Source organism: Mus caroli, unplaced genomic scaffold (assembly GCF_978045245.1).
Source record: "Mus caroli unplaced genomic scaffold, Mus_caroli_1 scaffold_1, whole genome shotgun sequence".
Lineage (NCBI taxonomy): Eukaryota > Metazoa > Chordata > Mammalia > Rodentia > Muridae > Mus > Mus caroli.
Window position 1 is genome coordinate 67,090,115 of NW_028227256.1, and position 24,708 is coordinate 67,114,822.

General features: G+C 39.6%; 1 protein-coding gene and 1 pseudogene across 4 annotated transcripts in view; both read left to right on the plus strand.

The window, feature by feature from the left end:
* The window catches only part of Spag16 (sperm associated antigen 16), a 945,274-nt gene that overhangs the window by 342,070 nt on the left and 578,496 nt on the right, over positions 1-24,708 (plus strand). The gene's annotated exons all lie outside the window — the stretch shown is intronic.
* LOC110301482 (vacuolar protein sorting-associated protein 8 homolog pseudogene) lies at positions 12,221-16,489 on the plus strand (annotated as a pseudogene).

Here is a 24,708-nt window from a genome sequence, read left to right on the forward strand (position 1 = left end):
GTCAGAAACCAAGAGAAGCTAATTTGAATCAGTCAGCTTGAAGAGGAGTATGAGCCAGAACAGCTCAGGTGACCAGCCTTTAGAGTTCAGAGAGAGCTACAAAGGGTGAGTTTATTCAGCAATAAGCCTCAGAGACTGAAACATTCTAGGCCTAGATTAACAGATGGAGGCTGGAAGCTTCCAGGCCTAGGCTTAGGGATCATTAAATGGAAAAGCTCTGGGCTCAGCCCAAGCTAGGCATTTAAAGCTTCAGTATATCTCTCATCTCATGTCTTAATCCAGGGAAGTAAAAATGACATTTCCATTTACAATATGGTATAAACTCATATCAAAAACTCTAAACAAAACCAATAAGAAAACCCATGCATTTTATTTGGCTCACAGTTATGGATCTCTAAGATCAATGGACTGTGTCTGGTGAAAGCAGCCTTGCTGGCAATGACCTGTGGAAGTATACAATCACACATGTAAGAGAGAGAGAATATAAAGTTGCAGAATACCACAGCCACTGGCAGTTCTCAGAATATGACAACATTTCTATTTCAGTCAGATTTTTATATACATTATATAACATTTTCCAAAAAGCTGTCTTCTAAAAACTGAATAGGTTGTACGCTTGCCTAAAATAAGATATTTTAAGACACCTATAGTCTAATAAAAGTATTTTTTTTAAAGTTATATTTATTTACTTATTTAGTGTGTTTATGGGGGTTTTTGTGTGTATGAGTGTGTGTGTGTGTGCGTGCACATACGTGCATATGTGTGGGGCAAGTTGTGAACACTTGCATGGAAGAGAGAGAGAGAGAGATTTCCACTGAGATGAAGCAACTCACCTTGGAAGCACTCCTATTAAGGCACAGGATATACTAGGTAGGAGAGGCATACCATTATACAGGAAACACATTTAGCTCAGGGAGGAAACAGCTCAAAGGCTTCAGGAGGTCCCTGAGCTGACAGCATCCCAGAGGCTCTCTTCTATGAAGGAAGGACTGAGAGACATTTTCTGAAAAGGCAAGCCTCCTGGAAGAAGCAGAGATAAGCTGAGCTCCCCGAAAATGGCTCAAACCACTGAGCTACTAGGAAGGCTGTTTACAGCCTGCTGTACTCCTTCGGGCTGTGTGCTCCAGATGTTTGGTGAACTGTCACCCATGTTGTGATGACTTTTCATGTGCAACTGTCTTTTAGTCATTTCTGCTCTTTTAAATAACCCAATAAACTCATTAATTTACCAAGTTGTACATTGGTATTTAGTGTGCATGGTACCTTGTCCCAGTGTCCTCATGTTTTCCCAGGAAGAGAGTTATACAACACAGGATCAGAGGATAATATGCACAGTTGGTTTTCTCCTCCCATCATGTGGGTCCCATGAACTCTGGTCACCAGGCTAAGTAGCCATCACCTTTACCTCTGAACTATCTCACTGTCCCATGATGATTATGAATAGGAACTTTCTTTCTAGTAATTATCATTAGCATAATAAACCATACACCACTTTATGAGCAGAGTTGTGTGGATGACCACATGAATGATCAGTAAGACATTAGAAAGCAAGTCTGAGTGTGGTGCTGGTGACAATGGCAATGTGGAGAAAGATGAAGCCAGATGAATTTCTTTCAAGGGAAGAAATTGCAGAAACTGGCAGCAAGGTATAGGAAGAAGGAAAGAAAGAAAGAAAGAAAGAAAGAAAGAAAGAAAGAAAGAAAGAAAGAAAGAGAAAGAAGAAAGGAAAGAAAGAAAGAAAGAAAGAAAGAAAGAAAGAGAAAGAAGAAAGGAAAGAAAGAAAGAAAGAAAGAAAGAAAGAAAGAAAGAAAGAGAAAGAAGAAAGGAAAGAAAGAAAGAAAGAAAGAGAAAGAAGAAAGAAAAGAAAGAAAGAGAAAGAAGAAAGTAAGAAAGAAAGTAAGAAAGAAAGAAAAGGAAGAAAGAGAAAGAAAGAAAGGAAAGAAAGAAAGGAAAGAAAAAGAAGAAAGAAAAAGAAGAAAGAAAGAAAAGAAACAAAGAAAGAGAGATATGAAAAGAAACAGAGAAAAGAAACAAACAAAGAAACCATAAAGGTAAAATTTTCTCAGTATTAGTGAGCAAATGAAGCCAACAGTGGAAAAAATTGAAATAGGTTACGGACATGTTTGCAGAGTAGGTCAAAAATATTTTCAAAGGGAGAAATGATTTTATTGATGTGTATAATGACCCTCCTGAAACATGAAGTGATTCAGCAGTGTCAAAAGGTCAGAGATGGAAAATATTTGAAAACTTGTAATTGAAGAAATAGTGTGAGATATTTAGTGAAGAGTCATTTAACAAATATGTTAAGATTCAAGTTCCATCACTTCTAGGCACTGGTAACAAAGAGTTTCTATTATCCTGAGAGGACTTTGAATTTGCTAATTACAATAAAAGTTTATGATTCTTTTGCTAAAAATTAAAATAAGTAGAGTAATGATTGAAAGAAGGTAACCCAATCACAAAGGAACTCGCACAATATGTACTCACTGATAAGTGGATATTAGCCCAGAAACTTAGGATACCCAAGATATAAGATACAATTTGCTAAACACATGAAATTCAAGAAGAACGAAGACCAAAGTGTGGACACTTTGCCCCTTCTTAGAAATGTGAACAAAACACCCATGGAAGGAGTTACAGAGACAAAATTTGGAGCTGTGACGAAAGGATGGACCATCTAGTGATTGCCATATGCAGGGATCCATCCCATAATCAGCTTCCAAACGCTGACACCATTGCATACACTAGTAAGATTTTGCTGAAAGGACCCAGATATAGCTGTCTCTTGTGAGACTATGCCAGGGCCTAGCAAACACAGAAGTGGATGCTCACAGTCAGCTATTGGATGGATCACACGGCCCCCAATGGAGGAGCTAGAGAAATTACCCAAGGAGCTAAAGGGAACTGCAACCCTATAGGTGGAACAACAATATGAACTGACCAGTACCCCGGAGCTCTTGTCTCTAGATGCATATGTATCAAAAGATGGCCTAGTTGGCCATCACTGCAAAGAGAGGCCCATTAGACTTGCAAACTTTATATGCCCCAGTACAGGGGAACCCCAGGGCCAAAAATGGGGAGTGGGTGGGTAGGGGATTGGGGGGATGGGTATGGGGGACTTTTGGGATAGCATTGAAAATGTAAACGAGGAAAATACCTAATAAAAAAATAAATTAAAAAAAAAAGAAAATAAACACACATGAACACATACAGATATACACAGAGAATAAATCAGACATGAAAGAAAACAAAACTGTATTTATTATAAATAACTTCATTTCCTTCTATTTATTCCACTATCCTCAATTCTGCAATGCAATTCATAGTCTGAAGTTCATTATTGTGCAAGTTTCTTCTATCCTGAGTCTTCTGTGTCCAGGTCGGATTTTGACAAGAGTCACAGCAGGTGCAATCCTTAAAGATACGCTATCATTCATTTCTAAGATTAACCTAGATGTAATGCCCCACTGCCAAAATAAACAAATTAATAAATAATTCATCACTAAATTTCAAGGTGATCAAGTCAAAGTATGTTTTAAGGAAATGTACAGAAGAAAGAGTTGGTTTGTGGTGTTTATATGTGTCTTAAAGAATTGTGCTCAAGGTCAGAGCTAGCTGCTATTTTTAAAACAGCCATGTGATGAACTTCATGCTTGTGATCAACTGTGTGAACAACTTTTTTGATGCCTGGACCTGTTTTAAGGGAAAACATACAGCAGGATGGTCCAGAGAGTAGCCAAGCCATGTGTGCTTCTGAGTCCAGACAAAGAGATTGAGCAATGTCACTTACCTAAAGATCATTTCATGAGATATCTCTTCTTCAGCATCATTACTAGATGTGGCCAGAGCTCCACCCATACCCTCTTACACACATCTGCCCATACAAATTCCTCTGCCAAAATACACTATACTATCATAATCTCTGAAAACTACCAACATGATGGGGATAGAAGAGTCTGAGGACTTCCTTTTACTGAAGAAGTCCAAATATCTACTACAAATGTAGCAATGGAGAAGAGATAGAACACTGAAGGCTTCATCAGTGACTGATAATAGTCAGTGTATACATATCTAGCTCCATCACCATCTGGGTTGGTTAACAGGGAGGCATGTTCTACAGAGCCAAACAATAGCTTAATTAATAAGTACACTCATTAACTATCTTTCTTTTCTAGGATTATAATTACTATGGGCAAGATAAAATATATACAAGCCCATTATTTATGAACGATGTTTATGTATGTTAACATCATTATAGATTATTAGTTGCCAATTCTAGCTTCAAAAAAAAGTATTTGTGATTTTAGTAGCTGAAAGCCATTGCGATCAAATGTTGGACAATGTGGAAATGAGTTGGCAGTGTGCCTGCCTGTGTCTGAAATTGCCCCACAGGCATCACACTATGCTGGTCAGTAATTGGCATTTGGCATTCGCTTTGAAGGTTTCAGGAGGGAGAGTAGCAGAAATAGCCATGTCAAGGATGAGTGGCTACTTGGTTTCATTAGTGTGATCACATTCACATGGTTTGTTTAAAAATGCCCAGTTCTTCTGGGCAATTTAGTGATTCTGACTGAAGTGGAACTCTCTGCTAGGAAGTTAGGAATCTTAATGTGGGAGGGAAGCCAAAGTCAGATTGTTTTGTTGTGATTCAGTCCATCCAGGGTCAGGACTTTCAGAAGGAAGTAAGGACTACAGAAATACTAATTACCCTAATCTATAATTTTAACATTGTATACATGCTTAGGGTATAATTTTTTTCTTTAGAAATTTGACAGACATTTTTTCAAATACATTCAATCTCAGTATCAATAACTGTGATTTGTATTGATGGGACTCTAATATTATAAAATCACAAAATCTGTTTCTTAGGACACCAGGATATGGACAGAAATGTAAGGTTGCTGTACATTTATAGGAAAAAAATCAATTATTAGATTATTTTATATAATATGGATGTCAGTTTTTAGTCCAGTTTCATTCAGTGAATATTGTAATGGGTCATTTGTATTAGTAACTTGAAACTAAAGTGTTTGAAAATTATTGAGCAAAACACCCACATTTGTGAAGACAAATTTGAGCAAAAGTTATTAAGAATGTAAATGACTGATAAGTGGTACAAACAGAATACACAAAGAGAAGGGAGAGGGGGAGAGGGAGAGGGAGGAGAGGTTGAGGAAAGAGAAGGAGGAGGAGGAGGAGGGGAAGGGGAAGAGGGAAGAGAGGGATGGGGAAGGAGAGAGGTAGGGGAAGGGGGAGGGAGAGAGAAAGAGAGGCCTAGAGATTGTGAATGGCCATGTAGAGGTGAGTTTGGAAGTCTAAATAGTAACTTTACAAGGCTTTTCAAAGGGAAAAAGTCATCATATGTACCGACCAAACCAAAAAAAGGCTGAGAGACAGACACGTGGAAGGATGACAGAAGACACACCAAACAGAGGGGGCACAACTGATGCAGAGATGCTAATGAGGACATGTTTCCTATCCATGCACCAGTGAGGTTGGTATGGCATGAATGAGTAAGGGAGAAATAGCAGGTAGGAGAGGCAAAGGTGAGCCTGCACCCAGAGGACCCAGAGAGACTTCTGTTTTTACTTTACTTTCTATTGCTACAATAAGACATTATGACGACCAAAAGAAAGTTGGGGAAGAAAGGGTTTGTATAGTTTATATTTCCACATTATAGTCGATCACTGAGGAGGTCAGGGCAAGAACTCAAGACAGGAATCTGGGGCAGAAATCATGGCACAAAATGGATGAGTGGATTGCCCACGTTTGCTTTCTACTAGTTTTATCATGGAGCTCACATCCATCTGCCTAGTTCCTAGCACAAATGGCCACAGGCCAGATTGGTCTAGACAATTCATCACTTGAGATTTGTCCTTGTTTGGTGGGTGTAAGTTCTGTTAAGTTGTCACAATGTCTCACCAGGACATAATTCTTAAGGACTAGGACTTCACATTTTTTTCTGAGTTCCATACGAAGACACCTAACGTTTGTGATGAATAGACATACATCATAGTATTCTTGATGTGTTCAATCTGTTACTATCAAGTGTTTGCAAATGTCTTTTAAAATCCAGTCTTAGTGAGTTTACACACACGCACACACACACACACACAATTTGCATCTGTTTTTCCTGCTCACGTAACTAAGTGAATGTGTGTTCGGCACTAGGGAAGTCCACTCCAAGTCATAGCTGAGCATCAACACTTGTATATCATTTGGTTCCTCAGAGACCCAACCCCTGAGCTTCTGCTGTTTCTTCCACATGCTCTGCTGTCAACTGTGAGAAGAGCATCCTTGTGAAGTGTCATGTGTTACTTCATCCTATAATCCACATAAAAAACAAATCAAGTCACATGGATAAACTAGGCAATGAAGGAGGTAGGGAGGTGTTGTCTAATGTGTGTTCAAGAGAGCACTTAGTGCTTCTTCCCCAGGAAATAGAAACACTGACAGAGTCTCTAAGTAGAAGGCTGATGCATTTGTGTGTGTGTGTGTGTGTGTGTGTGTGTGTGTGTGTGAGAGAGAGAGAGAGAGAGAGAGAGAGAGAGAGAGAGAGAGAGAGAGAGAGAGAGAGAAGAGGAGAGAGAGAGGAAGATAAGAGGGGAGGGGAGGGGTGGGGAGGGGAGGGGAGGGGAGGGGAGGGGAGGGGAGGGGAGGGGAGGGGAGGGGAAAGAGGAGTGGATCAGTGTAGCCACTCTGTAGTAGTAGAGATAAATTTCCACAAGCTAGTCTGTGTTTTGTCAGCTACTTGTTTCTGGCTGAGGCTAATAGTATTAACAGAGGCTTTCTGAAAGACTATTACCAAAGTGAAATATGATCAGCAGTCTCTAGATTTTCTACAAGGATTTTGTTTTTTGCAACCTTCCTTAGGTTTGTGTTTTCACTATAAAAATGACACATGATTTTGTAAAAAGGTATGTCATATCACATGCATAATATGTTGAATATTATTCCTTGTGATCAAATGAGTGGATGTTGGAATTATCACACAGAGAACTTCAATTACTGTGTTTAGTGTAGCATTTCACATCTTCCAACAGTTATGGTGTTTTTATTTTTTTATTTATTTTATTTTTTTTAATTTTTAATATTTTTATTACATATTTTCCTCAATTACATTTCCAATGCTATCCCAAAAGTCCCCCATAGCACCCCCCACTTCCCTACCCACCCATTCCCATTCTTTTGGCCCTGGCATTCCCCTATATTGGGGCATATAAAGTTTGCAAGTCCAATGGGCCTCTCTTTCCAGTGATGGCCGAATAGGCCATCTTTCGATACATATGCAGCTAGAGACAAGAGCTCCAGGGAACTGTTTAGTTCATAATGTTGTTCCAACTATAGGGTTGCAGATCCCTTTAGCTCCTTGGGTACTGTCTCTAGCTCCTCCATTGGGAGCCCTGTGATACATCCAATAGCTGACTGTGAGCATCCACTCCTGTGTTTGCTAGACCCCTGCATAGTCTCACAAGAGACAGCTATCTTTGGGTCCTTTCAGCAAAATCTTGCTAGTGTATGCAATGGTGTCCGCGTTTAGAAGCTGATTATGGGATGGATCCCTGGATACGGCAGTCTCTAGATGGTCCATCCTTTCATCACAGCTCCAAGCTTTGTCTCTGTAACTCCTTCCATGGGTGTTTTGTTCCCAATTCTAAGAAGGGGCACAGTGTCCACATTTTGGTCTTCATTCTTCTTGAGTTTCATGCGTTTAGCAAATTGTATCTTATATCTTGGATATCCTAAGTTTTGGGCTAATATCCACTTATCAGTGAATACATATTGTGTGAGTTCCTTTGTGATTGTGTTACCTCACTCAAGATGATGCCCTCCAGGTCCATCCATTTGGCTAGGAATTTCATAAATTCATTCTTTTTAATAGCTGAGTAGTACTCCATTGTGTAGATGTACCAAAATTTCTGTATCCATTCCTCTGTTGAGGGACATCTGGGTTCTTTCCAGCTTCTGGCTATTATAAATAGGGCTGCTATGAACATAGTGGAGCATGTGTCCTTCTTACCGGTTGGGACATCTTCTGGATATATGCCCAGGAGAGGTATTGCTGGATCCTCCGGTAGTACTATGTCCAATTTTCTGAGGAACCGCCAGACTGATTTTCAGAGTGGTTGTACAAGCTTGCAATCCCACCAACAATGGAGGAGTGTTCCTCTTTCTCCACATCCTCGCCAGCATCTGCTGTCACCTGAATTTTTGATCTTAGCCATTCTGACTGGTGTGAGGTGGAATCTCAGGGTTGTTTTGATTTGCATTTCCCTGATGATTAAGGATGTTGAACATTTTTTCAGGTGCTTCTCTGCCATTTGGTATTCTTCAGGTGAGAATTCTTTGTTCAGTTCTGAGCCCCATTTTTTAATGGGGTTATTTGACTTTCTGGAGTCCACCTTCTTGAGTTCCTTATATATATTGGATATTAGTCCCCTATCTGATTTAGGATAGGTAAAGATCCTTTCCCAATCTGTTGGTGGTTTTTTTGTCTTATTGATGGTGTCTTTTGCCTTGCAGAAGCTTTGCAGTTTCATGAGGTCCCACTTGTCAATTCTCGATATTACAGCACAAGCCATTGCTGTTCTATTCAAGAATTTTTCCCCTGTGCCCATATCTTCAAGGCTTTTCCCCACTTTCTCCTCTATAAGTTTCAGTGTCTCTGGTTTTATGTGAAGTTCCTTGATCCTCTTAGACTTGACCTTAGTACAAGGAGATAGGAATGGATCTATTCGCATTCTTCTACATGAAAACAACCAGTTGTGCCAGCACCATTTGTTGAAAATGCTGTCTTTCTTCCACTGGAAGAAACACAGAGAACTTCAATTACTGTGTTTAGTGTAGCATTTCACATCTTCCAACAGTTATGGTGTTTTTATTTTTTATTTTGCTTCTTTTATGTTTAAGTTATTTTCATATCTCCAATTCTGACTCTTTATTCTAAAATATTTATTCTGTCCCCCCAAACCCTTGCAACATTACCCATATGGTAGTGGTTTAATCATTGACATACACAATGTATTATGTGGCCTATGACAGCTCTGTTCTAAAAAGTGGAAACATTATAATCAGACTACTTACCTCACAAAATAATCTCTCTCTCTCTCTCCCTTTCCCTTACCCCTCCCCCCTCTGTGGTATGGTGTGGAGTGGTGAGGTGTGTCTTCTTTCAATGCTTTCAACATTTCCTCCTATCTTCTCCTTACTTGTACGTGGCTTGCCTAGTCTGGGACTTAATATGAAGAACATCTGGCCTCAAATCTTAAGTACCCTGTTGTCTCTGCCTTTTTTGTGCTGGGATTGAAAGTGTATTGACATACTCCTAGTCTTGCTTAGTTACTGACAAGATGCCCATGTGATTTTTGTAGGTATTTCTTTATATATTAAATATTTATCCTCTTGAATTTTTTTGGAAGATTTATTTTCATTATTCTAATTATGTTTATTTGTGTATTGTATATGTAATGTGAGTGCATGTGCCATGGACCCTGATCTCTGTTCTCCAGGAGCTGGAGGTACAGCAAATTGGAAGCCACCTAATGACCTGGTTGTGACCTGAATTTGGGTCTTCTGAAAGAGCCATGAGTGCTTTTTTTTTTTTTCTTTTTTCTAAATTTATTTTACATATTCACCATTGCTCTCTTCATACACACCAGAAGAGGGCATCAGACCCCATTACAGATGTTCAACATCTATAAGTGCTCTTTACCACTGAACCATCTCTCCATTTGCCATCTTCCCAGATACTTTTAAATGTTGGTCTTTATCTTTGGTTTCCAACACCTGGTTAGTTGTTTGGGAGATTGTATGTCACTACACTTCAAGAGCATTTTCCGTTTGTTCTCCATCTCATACTCACTGTATTATAGCTATGTTTATGCTATAAGTCTACTATTACTACAGTTTCTCAGACATCTTCCCTTTGGTTCTCTAATGCCTGCTCATTTCAGGTTGGGTTGTTTCTATTGACAATTTTCTGATTCTATTCTTTGCAAAAGGGCTAAGTCTACTGACAAGCCTACTGAAGATGATCTTTCTTGTTGTGGTAATTTCAAATTTGCTTCTTTTTTTGTTTCTCTGTTTGTTTTAAAGTGTTTTCATCTCTCTACTTATACTTCTTTATTCCATAATATTCACTTTACCTCCAGAGCCCTTGCTGTATTAAACATAGTAATTGAAGATCTCTATGTGATAATTCCAACATCTGTCATATCTGACTTTGGTTTACATTAGTCTATTGAGTTCTATTTTCCCTTTTTATGTTTTGTTAAAAGTCTGTTATTGAAAAAAAGTAAATTGTCCTTTAGTGTGGGTATATTTTGTTAATACAGATTGAACTTGGCCTGTGTTTAATTCTTGACGTAGCTACAGGTACAAGAGGCTTCAAATTAGCATATATGAGATTTTCACTTTGCATATTACTCTATATAGTGGTTATGTCATATAATTTCTAAACCATGATCTACTCTTACTAAGTAAAAACTTTGATGATATGACAATGAGTCCTCTGTAAAGAAAAGCATTGTTTGATTTTAGATTAATCATCAGTGTTTGGGTTGGGGTTTTGTTCTGCAGATGTGATCGCCCAAGACTAAGACCCGGTGATACAAGTCATTTTTTCTGTAGGGTACCAATTCCATGCCCTGGCTTCAATGCTTACAATTTATTTCCTGTAAACCCCAATTCACTACATATCCTCCAACTTCATATCTTTTTTAAAAAGATGACCAATCAAGTTTAATTTGTCCTATCCATATCCAACTGAATATTGCCCATCAACTGGAGTGTGGTTAACATACCAAGAGCCATGCTCTTAAAGTGAACTGATTCTCCTACCCTAGAAACGATCAATTGTTTATGCTCCTCAGTTGGGGTAGAGGCTCACGATCAGTCCTAATCCATGAATGTTGATTCTTTTGGTCCTACAAAGGCAACCTCAGTGGCTGTGAGCTTATGCGTCCAATTGTCTTATGGTATCCAGAAGACACTGCTTTCTCCCCAGTATTCCCCAACTCTGTCTCTTGTAAACTTCCTTCCTCTTCTTCTCCAGTAGCCATTGAGCCTGGGGGAAGTGGAGCATAAAATAAACATGATATATATGTTTGATATTTATTTTCTTGACTTTGACCAGTGAGAGTTTCAATATTTTTCACTATTCACTGCACAATCACAGATGCAACCAAAAATGTCAGTTGGTTATCCCCATAACATTCATGGCACTATGTCATCCTTGGTAATATTTTGGCATGCTGGTTATTATTAGAGTTCACAGGTTTCCCATCTAGTTAAGACTATTGATGACCCCACTCCAGTACCCTCATAGTACCAGAAGCTTCTATGCTAGTTAGCTCTCACAATAGTGGAATGTGTTAGCTAACGCACAGGAAGCTTCCTGGTCAGTATCAAATTGACTCTCCATGTCTGTTAATAATGCACCTGGGGTCTTCTCCAAAAGGATGTTAGTATCAAATTGTGGTGCATGGCCAAGAGCAATGCCAATAGCATTCATTGTTTTGAGATGTCTCCTGAACAGCTCTGACTTATAACTCAAGGGGATAGCAACATACTTGGTACTGAAGTTTCTTAACATAATAGCATATGTGTTTATGTTCATATAAAATAATTTAATTGGAATTATTATATATATGTAATTAGACACATTCCCGAAAAATGTCTTTTTCTTTTATGAGGAGAACAAGGACTCCCTTGCTGAGAGTGAGGTTTCCTAGGGAAAGAAGTTAGTATTCCACAGAGAATCATTATGAATATAATTTCTAATAAATCATGCCTATAGTTAGGAAGTTCCAGTACAGATACTTCTGACATAGATACCTCTGCAGCTGAGATGCCTTTATATCACTTAACACTTTGCACTCTTTGTTGAGCAGTGGGTGAGAAGGCTGGCCCAACAAAGAAAGCCAATGTGGAAGGTGAGATTGTCATTTATCCTAAATTCTAACATGTTAAATTCAGTTCTAAGATACTGGAAGCCAACTTTTAGAAGTAAGAAATTAATATATTGGTCAAGGCAGACACCGGCTCAGCCGACCAAGTGGAATCTCATCAGGGGTGTCTCTGAAATGTCCAGCTGAGAAGAAGATGTCTAGGTAACACCTGCCTCCCTACTAAAGAGATCATCATTTGGATCTCTGCAATCCAAGGCCAAACACAAGAAACAATTGCTCGGATTGGTTGAATTCAGCTATCGAAAGCAAATATGGAAAGTGAACCAGACCAGGAGCATTTAGAACAGAACCGGTGGGCCAGGACTGTGGAATAAGAGTTGAACAAGTCTTTTAATTTAGAAGCTTCCCTTTCAAAATTCTCTTGCATAGATCTGGATAAGGAGCTGGAGTTCAGAAATGATCTGATCAATGACAAGGAGTTTGATATTCCTCAGGTGGATACCCCTCCAACTCTGGAAAGCATTCTTAATGATACGGATGATGAAGATGAGTCTTTTGTTCTGTAGGACCCTACCTTGTTAAATGTCGACACCATCGACTCTCACTCTTATGATACCTCATGTGTGGCAAGCTCAGACAGCAGTGACAGGGCCAACCTAAAGAGGAAGAAGAAGTTACCAGACTCTTTCTCGCTGCATGGGTCGGTTATGCGACATTCACTTATAAAGGGGATATCTGCACAGATCGTGTCCGCAGCCGACAAAGTAGATGCTGGCTTGCCTACAGCAATTGCCATGTCCAGTCTGATAGCGGTGGGAACATCTCACGGACTGGCATTATATTTGATCAGAATCAAGCACTGTGGCTCTGCCTGGGTAGCACCAATGTTGGAGGGCAGTATGGAGCCATCTCTGTCCTCAGCATCAACAATGACTGCTCAACACTTCTTTATGGCTTTGCTAAAAGACAGATCACCATGTGGGATTTGGCCAGTGGAAAAATTCTCAGACCAATAACAGATGCTCATCCTCCAGGGACTGCAATCTTGCACATCAAGTTCACAGATGATCCAACTCTTGTGATTTGCAACAACAGTGGAGGCTCTGTTTTTGAACTAACATTTAAGAGAGTGATGGGCGTGCGAACGCATGAGTCTCAGTGCCTATTCAGCAGCTCCAAGGGTGAGGTCTGCTGCATCAAGCCCCTGCACTCAAAGACCGAGCTGAAAGACCATCCCATCATGCAGTTCTCACTGCTGGCCATGGCATCCTTAACAAAGATATTGGTCATTGGGTTGAAACCATCCCTGAAAGTGTGGATGACTTTCCCCTATGGACTGATGGATCCTTCCAGTGTTCTGCTGCTGGCCTGGCACTTCGTGGCAGTGAATAACTCTGTGAATCCCATGCTCGCCTTCTGCAGAGGCGATATGGTTCACTTTCTCCTGGTTAAGAGAGATGAGTCGGGTGCAATACATGTCACCAAGCAAAAGCACCTTCACCTGTACTATGATCTGATCAACTTCACTTGGATCAACTCATGCACAGTCGTGCTTTTAGACAGCGTGGAGAAGCTGCACGTGATTGATCGGCAGATGCAGGAGGAACTGGAGACAATGGAGATCTCAGAAGTCCAGCTGGTCTACAACAGCAGCCACTTCAAGTCATTGGCCACAGGAGGAAATGTTAGCCAGGCCCTGGCTTTGGTTGGAGAGAAGGCTTGCTACCAATCCATCAGTAGCTATGAAGGACAGATCTTCTATCTGGGGACCAAGTCTGTGTACATGATGATGCTGAGAAGGTGGAGGGAGAGGATGGACCATCTCCTGAAACAGGATTGCCTTACGGAAGCCTTGGCAAGAGGAAGGCTGTTGTTGCTGATCGGATAGTAGAGATCCTGTTCCATTATGCAGATCGGGCTCTGAAAAAGTGCCCAGACCAGGGAAAAATCCAAGTGATGGAGCAACACTTTCAGGATAAGGTGCCAGTCATAGTGGACTACTGCCTTCTGCTCCAGCGAAAGGATCTTCTATTTAGTCAAATGTTTACGACAAATTAAGCAAAAATTCCGTCGCAAAAGGTGTGTTTTTGGAGTGCCTTGAGCCATATATCTTAAGTGATAAACTGGTGGGGATTACTCTCCAGGTCATGAAGGACTTAATTGTTCATTTCCAAGATAAAAAACTGCTGGAGAATATGGAAGCCCTCATTGTCCACATGGACATCACCAGCCTTGACATTCAGCAGGTGGTTCTCATGTGTTGGGAGAATTGTCTGTATGATGCCATGGTCTATGTCTTCATCTGAGGCATGAATGAGTTTATCAGTCCGATGGAGAAGCTTTTCAAAGTCATCACCCCACCTCTGAATGCAGGGAAGACTCTTACAGATGAGCAATTTGTTATGGGCAACAAGCTTCTGGTGTACATCAGCTGTTGCCTGGCAGGTCGTGCCTACCCTCTTGGTGACATTCCTGAAGATCTTGTTCCCTAGGTTACAAACCAGGTTTTTGAGTTTCTGATCCGCCTGCATTCTGTAGAAGCATCCTCTGAGGAAGAAGTCTATCCTTATGTTCGGACTTTGCTACATTTTGACACAAGCGAATTTCTGAATGTGTTGGCACTGACCTTTGAAGACTTTAAAAATGATAAGCAAGCTCTGGAATACCAGCAGCGCACTGAACTGTGGATATTTTATTGAAGGTTATGGTGGAGAATTCGAATTTTACCCTGTCACAAGTGGGGTATCTCTTTACATTCCTCGCTCGTCAGCTCGCAAAGCCTGACAATACCTTGTTTGTGAACAGGACCCTCTTTGATCAAGTCCTCGAGTTCCTCTGTAGCCTTGACGATGACTCCCGCCACTCTGAAAGACAGAAGGTCCTTTTAGAATTGCTGCAGACCGGAGGCATAGTTTGAAGAGAATCGGCTCATCCGCATGGCAGAAAAGGCAGAATTCTATCAAATCTGTGAATTTATGTATGAGTGAGAACACCAGTATGACAAGATCATTGACTGCTACCTGCACGACCCGTTGAGAGAGGAAGTCTTTAATTATATCCACAACATCTTATCTATTCCTGGTCACAGTGCTGAGGAGAAGCAGACTGTGTGGCAGAAAGCAATGAATCATATGGAGGAACTTGTGTCCCTGAAGCCCTGCAAAGCCGCAGAGCTGGTTGCTACTCACTTTTCTGAGCAGATCGAAGTGGTCATTGGACAGCTTCAGAACCAGCTTTTGCTTTTCAAATTTTTGAGGAGTCTTCTTGATCCAAGGGAAGGTGTTCATGTCAATCAGGAGTTGCTGCAGATCCCGCCTCACATTACAGAGCAATTTATTGAGCTGCTGTGCCAGTTTAGTCCTGACCCAGTCATACAGACACTGCAGGTCCTTGAGTGCTACCGTCTGGAGGAAACAATTCAGATTACACAAAAGTATCAGCTCCATGAAGTCACTTCGTATCTGCTGGAGAAGAAAGGGGATGCACACGGTGCCTTCCTGCTGCTGCTGTGGAGACTGTAGAGCAGGTTGCAAGAGATGACACAGCAGGGCAAAAATAACAAGGAGGGCATCCTGCTGAAAGGTGTTGAAGATACCATGGTAGAGACAATTGCTCTTTGCCAGAAAAATTCACAGAATTTGAATTAGCAGCAACGAGAGGCTCTGTGGTTTCCACTGTTGGAGGCAATGATGACACCACAGAAGCTGTCCAGCTCAGCTGCTCCTCCTCATCTGCACTGTGAAGCTCTGAAGTCTTTGACCATGCAAGTCCTAAACAGCATGGCAGCATTCATTGCCCTCCGGTCCATCCTACAGAGAATCTTGCAGGACCCAATTTATGGAAAAGGAAAGCTTGGAGAAATCCAGGTCCTTATTCTGGGTTTGCTGGACACCTTCAACTATGAGCAAACCATGCTAGAAACAACAGCCAGCCTCCTGAACCAAGATCTCCATTGGTCACTGTGTAACCTGAGAGCATCAGTATCCAGAGGACTCAATCCCAAACAGGATTCTATATGTTTACAGCAGTACAAAAGACGCCAAGAAATGGCTGATGAAATTATTGTCTTTAGCTGTGGCCATTTGTATCATTCATTCTGTCTCCAAAGTAAGGAATGCACCCTAGAGGTTGAGGGTCAGACGAGATGGGCATGTTACAAATACAGCTCAAGTAATAAAGCAGGCAAACTCAGTGAAAATCCTTCTGAAAACAAGAAAGGACGGATAACCTCGTCTCAGGTAAAAATGTCTCCCTCATACCATCAGTCCAAAGGGGATCCTCCCGCCAGGATGGCAAACTCAGAACCTGTTCTGGACCCACAGCAAATGCAAGCCTTTGATCAGCTCTGCGGGCTCTACAGAGGAAGTTCTAGGCTGGCTCTCTTTATGGAGCTCTCCCAGAACCGAGGTGGCAACAGCTGCAGGTCGTTTGCTGGCCCCCAGAGCGGGCCTGCTTTCAACAGCGTCTTCCAGAAGGAGAACTTCCAGCTGCAGCTCGCACCTCCACCTGTGGCTGAAGACTGAGGCCTCCCTGGAAGCCCAAGCTTCAGGAGGCAGGAAGGACCCACCGCGCAGGCTCAGCCTCTGCCTCCCACACTCCTGCACAGAGGCCCAAGGCAGCCCTGGAGCTGCCCTACCACCCACCCCTCTCAGTGCAGTCTCCCTGTTACAGGTCAGACCGCAGACTGACCGGTTTCATTTCGCTCAGAATATTACCTAGTTCTACCCAGCCCTTTAGGAAATGGTGTTTACCCAGCCACATTCGCTGTAGCAAGGGGCTTGGGGAGCCCATCTACTGTGAAGAGCAAATGTCGGCCTGGGAAGAGCAGCAGTCCGGGAAGCAGGCATGTCTGCTGGTGTTTATGTTAAAACCCAGGGAAATGGGAGCCCAACCTTTGAAACAATAAATGTCTTGGTGTTTGAGTACTGCAGGCCAAAAATTTTTTTAAAAATTAAAAAAAAGAAATTAATATATTTATGCATTGAGGAACATGAATATTTCTTTGTATTGAGGCACTCCTTTATAAAGATGCACTGAACAATACATTTAGTCTTTTAAAACTAAAACTAGTATTATTTTATGAAACGTATCACTAAAAGAAGCATGCTGCTTAAAAAGTGAAAATCCTATAGTTGATTTCATGAGGTCAAATTATCAGAATTGGAAGGAACATGAAAGGGTACTATGAAATTTAAACAATTGGGATGACTTTAGTTGCATAGAGGCATGTCTGAAAACACATGAATACGTTTCTGATAATTTCCATATTGTGATTTCACTTTTTTTAAGAACAATCACACACAAAAACAACCTGGTTAATAGAAGGCTGACTGACATAAAAACCCACAAATACTGGCAGTCAGCTCACATTTCTCCAAATCAAATTACAAAAAGAGCATTCCTAAGTTCCAGTTTTCTCTACTTCCACCAATGACGATTTCTGTTACCATGTTCTCTACCAAATTTGAGCTACCATGTTCTCTACCAAATTTGAGCTCAGATAGCCCTTAGCAGATTGCACTGGGAGATCTTCTATTAAAAGCTATGGCCTCAGTCCAGATAAGATGATGGATGGTTGCACATGGACAGCCTATGTGGACCAGTATGGAAAGAAGGGTAGACATCCCCTGTGGTCAGTAATCAGTGGTGTATTATGACCATATGGGACTGAGAAGGAGGACAGGGTGTGTGATGTTTCTGTTTTCACGTTCTTAAAAGTTAAGGAAAGTATTTATTTATGGTTCAGTAGTTATTAGTCATGGAACCTGCTCCATTGTACTGTGACTGTTAACAGACAGTAATCCCTCACTATTCACAGGTGATGGGGGAGCTGGCTATAAGGACTTTCTTCGACAACACAATCTGTCCCTTACATGAAATGATACAATATTTGCATATAACCTAAGCATATTTTCCTACATGCTTTAGAACCACTCTACATTTTATAATAGCTTGTGCAGTGTCACTATCATAAAATTTATAGAAAATAATGAGGAAACTCTATGTTCAGCAGTGACACATTTGTTTTCAAATATTTCAGTGTGATTGGTTGAATCTTCATATGCAGAAGTCAGAAGAGAGATGGATGATTGTGATGTTCAAGATGTAGTGTTTAATATCATCTCTAGTAATTTGGTTTGTGATGTTTTAAGTGTGAATGAAGTATGTAAACTACTTACTTTTACCTTTAATATACTTTAAACTAAATTTAACTAGATTTCAACTAAACTACTTTTAATATTATTATGCAAAGACTGAACATTTGAGATTTATAGTAACTAAATAGGTTTTTATTGCTACTAGCATAGAATTTGAATTTAAGTGATTTAAAATTTAGAACCTGTTTTATTTCCTTACTTTATGGTTTTACTCGATTCCATAATTTAATTAATAATTTGACTTTTCTAAAGCACTCCCATTCTTGTATTTTCAAATATGGCTCAAGAGTCCCTTAGTATAATGCTATAAGTAATGGGGCTATTTTATTAAATACTTTTGAATCTTCTTAGTTCAGAAAATAGTTATAATATGAATTCTTATTTTTAATTGTCTTAAGTCCATTCTTTACTAAGATGAAATTCAAAAGAGTAGATTTCAGAGGAATAACAAATACAAATTGTCAGTTTTTAAAAAGAGCTCTGTTTCTTAAAGGTTGCATAAATCAACCCAACCAAAGTAGACACATCTTCAAACTGTGTTTGCCATTTTGACATGCTCAGCATTTTGAGGCCAATTAAGGTAGCCTAAATCTTATCAGTCTGAAAATAAATCAGCATCCTCCAAGGTGATATCTGCTTATATACTTAATGTTATTCTTTGCTTTTCTCTAGAGATCTTGTGAATTTTTAACGATATTTTATAATGATACATTTCAGAAAAGAATCATGCAGTAAAACATGAAGAGACCAGGGGATGTAGTTCAGTTGGAAGAATGATTAACTGACATGCCAGAGGCTCTAGATGCTTATTTCAGGCACCAAATGTACTGGTCAAGATTATATATACATCTAATTGCAGCACTTAGGAGGTGGAGACGGGAGAATCAGAAGGTCATTTATGGTTGCATAGTGGCATCAAGGCCAGCCTGGACTTCATGAGATAAGACCCTTTCTCTTAGTAAGAGAAGAGATGTGGGAATGACAAGAAGGATGATAATAATGATGATGATGATGAGGAGGAGGAGGAGAAGGAAGAATTTGTGCTTTCACATTGTGCATGTCTGCTTTTCTACTTCTCTCTCTCTCTATGTATATGTATATATATATATATGTGTGTGTGTGTGTGTGTGTGTGTGAGTGTTCTCTATATGCCGCTGCAGCACACCCACCACTTTATGTGCTTTACTGTTGGCTAGTTGCTGCATACTGGACTCAGTTGGCCCCTCAACTCGCGGGACAATCAGGGTCCTGGTACCCAGGTGGGCAAGGAGTTGGCAGGATGACAAACAGACATTAACACCAGGGAGTATTGATCTGAATGTAATTTCTCAAAGCAAGCATCAGACTTATAATACAGAAGAAAATAAGGAAGTTGGATGACATATCAGCCAAGGTACATTAAGGTTTTCCAATGCTTAATGACTCTTTACACAAAACAGAAGAATGCATACATAAAGACTGGCAGGAACTAGGCGATGAAACAACTGAGACAAAGTCAGCTCTATCTAAGATCAGCTATATTCTTAGAAGCCAGGTGTGAGGTTGTTATACTACCAGGGCAAGGGCTTTCATGCCCAAGCCATAGTTCTAATTCTGATTTATTGTTTAGCCCACCACCAGCCAGCTCTTAGTAAATACCTAAGTATGTTATTCCTCTGGGCTAGTGAAAGCATGTGCTAGGGAATTCTGCTCTAGCTAACCTTCTCATGAATAATGCAATACTCTAGTTCCTCCTTAAACCACAGCTTGATCTTCTTCCTTAACCATTGTAAATTTCTGTATATGAGAGTGACTCAGCTGTTATTCTAAGTGATTTTGTGGGGGACTTTCTTCTATTAAGTAATGTAGTCTGCCATATATAACTATAATAAGAATTCTAAACTTACTTTGCTAAGCTTGCCCTGAAATTTCTAACTCTATGTAGTAGATAGTAACGCCTGTTTTCTTTCACTACCTCTCTTTCAATACTGGAGGCAATTTGCCTGAATAGGTAACATTCTTATTAAATTCCAATCCCAGGGTCAGCTCAAGGACTGCCTAGGACATTGGTGAAGACCAGGAAGCAAAGTTCAACCTAATTTAGGTATATGTCAAATCACTCCTTGGTGGCAACTATAATAAAACAGCACTGAAAAAAGCACACAGATCCATTCACCAACTAACTCAAAGACAAGTTTGGAGCATTTGTGCTAAGGGATGCCAAAGCTCCAGGAGACTAAGTTTCCTTGAAACTTTTTGCCTCAGGATTGTGACCAAGCTTTTGGACTTGCCACGCAGATTTAACTGGAGTGGCAGCTAGTGGCTAGTCTTTATATAGCATATATAAAATGACCATTTTACAGGTATGAGGACATTCTCCTATGCTAGTATACATTTATCTACATGTAACCTATCCCAACTTTCACTCCTGCCATCCCATGTTCTCATGTATGTTCTTTCTTCTTAGCACTAGTAAACAGACCATGAAGCTATTTTTCAGTTATATAAGCATTGTATTTTAGCTTGCTGCTATTTTTTTCAGTTTCCACCTATTCATTTTTTTTAAATTCTGTATCTCCCTTTAGCCTTAATTTCTATTTCTTCTTTGAGTTTCTTAAGTATCCTTTTCACCTGCTCTTTTTATAAACACTACTTTAACTTCAGTAATCAAATGTTTCCTTTTATGCAAGATCTGGATTGCACTATTCATAATTTCATTCCTGCAAAATGATGTATTTCAATTTTTTATGTCCATTATGGTTAAGTATAATATGAGGGATTGTGCTATAGCTTCATTGATCCAGAAGATCAATATAATATGTAAAGATGAAAGCTAATAAAATTGTAAAAACTATCCTCACATTCTTTAAAACACAAATTATTTGAAAATGTAGCATTTAGTTAGTGGTTAAACTAATATTTTTAAAAAGTTAAAATTACCATCATTTGACATATATGTATATGCTTTTGGGCCAGACATCATTGCCTATTTTATTCTCTGGGGCCCAACTTGCTTCTGACACCACAGGTCTCTGAGTGGCAGGACTCACAGAGCTTGAGCCTCTGCTCATTTAAGCAGTGTGATTGTTCCTGCTGCAGAGGCAGTCTATTTGTTTTCATAGTGAGAAGCTCTGTTTTTATTCTAGATGGGGCCTTTGGTCATCTGATCTCTGTTGAAATAATTAGTCTTCATAACAGTTTATAACCATTTCAAATAATTATTAAGAAATTCTGGTTAAGGAGTTTTGATGGCTTTACTTGTGGGCTTCTTAGGAAAATCTGACTTGGTTCATCTGACCCGATTTACTTACGCTCTACGAAGTCAGTTTCATAACGACTAATTTGAAAATGTAGATTTATTTACTTTTATATGATTAATTCAGAGTGACAGCGTGTCTTTTACCTAATAATATTTGTTTACAAAGTATGTATTGGTGGAGTAAATTAGTTTGTACAAGCATATTATTTTGTGCTTAGATTATCTGTTCCCTAAGTACAATAAAATTTGGTTTTATATACAGAAGTATGTTTTTAAGAAGTCCTCATAAATAAACCTCCTCATAATTCACCCACAAGAATTCTCTAGGTATGTGCTATGCAAAGGAGTACACACTGCCATTGCATCCATGGAAATTTTGTCTGGACACCATATCTGTGTATGCCTTAACTTAATGTACCCAAACTCTTTTTTCTGTGTTTGAGGTAGGGTATCTCTCTGTAGTCCTGGCCATCTTGGAACTCACTATGTATAACAGGCTGGCCTTAAACTCAGAGATCTGCCTGACTCTGCCTCTCTAGTACTGAGATTAAAGATTAGAGCCACCACCTGACTCCCATATTTTCCTTAAAAGACTGAAGTATGTGGAACCTACATTGGAATAGTTGAATTATAGTATACTTTAGGGAATCTCATCTAAGATAATAATACCACAAATTGTTTTAGACAACCAAGATTTATTTACTCTTAAAATAATTATGACTTCATGAATGACTTTCCTCTGAGGCGAAAACCAGCTTTCTGTTTATCTAAAAATGAACATTAAACTCAACCTCCCATTATTTCAAACAATTTCTCCTGAATTAGGTATAAGATTGAGAAATTTTTCTTTGTAGTTCCTTTGATAATTAAACCTTTGAAGAAATCGCTAGATGTAGTTGTGTGAGGTTTCTGTAACAAAGAAAGTATGAGTATGGACTGACTTCCCACAACGTGTGAAAAAGCTGAAGAAATATGCCCAGGAAGAGGAATGTGAACCAGGGCCAAGCTTCTTTCCAGTGTGTCTGAAGGCTTCTGAGAAGACTGTGCTGGCAGCATTCCAGGCCTAAGAACAGTGGCTGAAGTGACCAGATGAAAAGGAAGACTCATAGAGGGGGGGCCCATCTTAGTGCTGGTTAAAGCACCAGGTTTTCCTAGACAAGAAGTATATGCGCTTAAAGGTCAAGTTCCCAGGATAGCTAACTCCTCCCACTCAAAAGCTGTCTGAGAAAACAAAACAAAACAAACAAGAAAGTCCCAACAAAACAAAACAAAACAAAACAAAACAAAACAAAACACTAACCAAACCAACCAAACAATAATAGGTCAAACCAAAAGAGCAATTGTTGGCTAAAAAGCCACAAATGTGGGTAAGACTGGAAAGGTGCAAGGCTAATCTGTGGACTGAAAATAGGAGCTACCATTTGGAATCTTTACACTATATTGGGTTTATTGTCCCCATCAGAGGTTCCTGAGACCATAGAGAACATCTGGGTTGGACATGAAGAACTGAAATCCAGTACAAAGTAGGTATTTCTTCCATCTTTGAAAAAGTTTCCTAAAAGCATAGCATAATAATACCAAATTTCCAAGTTTAAGACTATACTGAGAATAAAGTACCTCCAACATTGCCCCAGAGATTGAGTGTGCTTTCTTGTCTTTAGTGGCAGGAATACATTTAACTATATTTGTTCAAGTATAGCTCTAAAGGTACGGATCGCACCTGTAGAATATTTAGAAAAATAGGCTGTTAATGTAAAACATTATATGGAGATTATAAATTAAAGGTTAAATATAGATACATTCATTGAATACCAAATCAAATAAGGTAGAGATTATAACGTTGGTTTCAGATTTTTAAATTGAAAGAAAAATAAAATTCTTGAGTAACAAGTTTGTCATGTGTGCCGTCCTGGCTACTTAGGCATGTTCCAAGTTCTGCTTTGTAGGTTCAGAGACTGTGGTAGTAATTACATCAGTTTACCAGTTATGCTTATATTATTAATCCAAACTTTCTGGTTTTGAAATTATTCTTTTTAGTGTTTCTTTTCCTTTAACATTTCACTCATTTGATGTCTGCAGTTATAAAGAGATTGGTGGGTGCAAGTTATACCTCTCTTGGTCCTTGTGACTAATCTCCTTTACAATTAGGCTTTAAACTGCTCCTGTGGAAGCAGCTTGTACTTGGGCTTTTAAATCACCATTGTTAATTTCTTAATTAGAACATTAAATCCATCTGTAGTTCATGCTCCTGATGTTCTGATGGAAATCCGCACCTGGCTTTGAACTTGTCCTTGGTGTTCAGTCTTTTTGTGACTCTCCATCGCCGGCTTCCTTTTTCTATAAAAACATTTTCAGTAAAATTTTTTCTTCAAAGTTCAGAACTCATAAATTATTGATTACGGCATTAGCAATTTAGTGTGGGTTTCTAAAATTAAGTACAATTATTCTCTCAAATGTAGTAAGATTTTGGAATGTTTGAGTCCTATTCGCTCTTGAAAGACATGACTTTGTTTCACCCCTTTATGAGTGTGAACACAGAGGGGGCTCTATCTACTGTTTCTCCCACCTCAGAATTATACAGTTATCGGTCACAGTCACTGACTGCCTCATAGGGACTTATGGATGCCACTTTTAAACATTACACACACACACACACACACACACACACACACACTCACACACACACGAGGCACACTCTTGCTGCAACATACGTGGAGAAGATCAGAGGATACCTCATTGCGGAAGTTGGTTCTCCCAGCATGTAGGTTGTAGGGATGGCCATCCATCGAGTATAAGGGCTTATTGAATAGAACATTGTTCCATTTTCGGTCATTAGGTTTCCCTATATATCCTGAAATTACTGACATCTGGAGAAACAACTCATTTACATTTTAAAGTAATTTTCTAAGGCATGTCCATGTGGGGCTTGTTTGTCTGAATTTCTCTTAGTTAAAGAACTTGGTGGCAAGATCTAAGATAGGGTCAAATGAGTGTTACACTTCTCAATGAGAATATACTAGTAGATCACTATTATTTTTATTTTTTACTCTATATCACACGTTATCTCTTGAACCATTCTCTTCTTGGTTAACTTCACCTCCTTTTGTCTCCCTTGAGGCAGAGCTACATATATAGGTGTGTCTTATTCCTCAGCAGGAATTTCTTACCCTCAGGCACATTTTGATTGAGGCAGCCTGATTTTCAGCTCACCAACCCTGTTTCAGCCTCTTGGGTTGCATCCCAAGGCCAGATGTTATTTTATGTCGGGTGCATTTGTGCTGAGCCAAGTAGAATATTACATCCTAGAAACATTAACTACAGTTAGTGATAGAGACCAAAACAATAATTAAGTTTGCCGTGTCGTGTACTGCCAGGAAAAGAGGTTCAGCAAGCCTCGGTTAGT